This window comes from Garra rufa, unplaced genomic scaffold, assembly GCF_049309525.1.
Source record: "Garra rufa unplaced genomic scaffold, GarRuf1.0 hap1_unplaced_765, whole genome shotgun sequence".
NCBI lineage: Eukaryota > Metazoa > Chordata > Actinopteri > Cypriniformes > Cyprinidae > Garra > Garra rufa.
Genome location: NW_027395030.1, coordinates 10,002 through 11,439, shown reverse-complemented (window position 1 = coordinate 11,439; position 1,438 = coordinate 10,002). Strand labels below are relative to the sequence as shown.

The 1,438-nt window shown below is 34.5% G+C and overlaps 1 long non-coding RNA gene across 1 annotated transcript; it reads left to right on the top strand.

The window, feature by feature from the left end:
* Positions 1 to 747, top strand: LOC141317336 (uncharacterized). The gene is made up of 3 exons (XR_012351780.1): positions 1 to 71; positions 143 to 293; positions 448 to 747. It is a non-coding gene; the product is annotated as an uncharacterized lncRNA (long non-coding RNA).
* The last annotated feature ends 691 nt before the right edge of the window (positions 748 to 1,438 follow it).

Here is a 1,438-nt window from a genome sequence, read left to right as displayed (position 1 = left end):
TGGTGGCTGTGGATGATATCTTATTTCGTAAGCCAGTAGAAATTGGTTCTTTACTCCTGCTGTCTTCTCAGGTTAGTAACGTTTGCTATATGATCTTATTCAAATATCATTCACACTAACAAAACTGTGATACCTCAATCAGGTTTGTTATACAGAAGGGATGTACGTCCAGGTCAGGGTTCACACAGAGGTGCTTGATCCTTTGACCCGAGAGCACAACACCACCAATGTCTTTCACTTCACGTTCCGTCTTGAAAAGGATGTTCCAGCTGTTGTCCCACAGAGCTATGGAGGTTATTTTATATAATATCATATGTCTATTACAAATCAGCAATTAATGTATTCATAATGATTTGTAATTATAATATTTTAATGTAATACAATAAAATATATTTAAGCAGAAAATATACACAATGTATAATTAAAATATTGTTTCTAACTCTTTAGAGTCTATGCTGTACCTGGATGGAAAGAGGCACTTTGATGGGACAATGAGGAACCAGTGTTGAGCATTATGGGATGTGCTGACAGGATGAAACACTGTACCTGATAAAACTTCACTAACATCCATCGCTACAATTACATGAGCGTGTATATGTACATTCTGGTTTGATTTTCAAAATGTCTTCCCTACCGCTGTTACCTGCATGCATTTGATATACATACATTACATTTATACATTTTCTGAAACTCTTTCTAATATGACATGTTGTATAAATTGTGAAATATAAATGTGAAAAACAGTGACTACAATACTAAAATGTGTGACACACATTTTTTCGTTCATTTTTCCATCAGCTCATAATATTGTAGTTCTACACACCCCCTGGAAAAGCCATGAAAATTAAATAAATAAATAACATGTGGAAGCTGCTAAATCATATAAAGTAGTAAGGGCACAGTATTTAAGCTAAAGTTAATAGATGTTAAAGACATGTACAAGCAGTATTAATTAAGATATTAGCCAAATATGTCACCTTCCTGACCGGATATGATAAAAAAAAAAACCACAAATGTTGTCAAGATTCTTGCACTGGAAATCATGGTTCAGTTTGGCCAACCACAAACGCAGTTTGTTCCTGTTTCTTTTACACTCTTCTCCTTGATTTGTTATAAATTTTGGCAATCTATACCCTCCAAATGTTTTTTTTTTTTAGGTCTGACCGATTAGCACAGCCCCAAACATGACAATAATGAATAATTTAAATCAGCGATAATCAGCAAAATATCAAAGTTTCATGGGTTCAGTCGCATTGTTTATGTTCAGTGCCGTCAATCGGCCAAATAAAGACTCGTCCTGAAAACACTGTTTTTTCAGTCAGGGATATTAAGAATTATGGTCTCACAGGTTTTGTAGTTTCTCAAAGAGATAATCTTTAAAATCTTTCTGAGTAGTGCACCTCATGGTTATGCAGCGTTGATGCACAAAAGTAAAGGA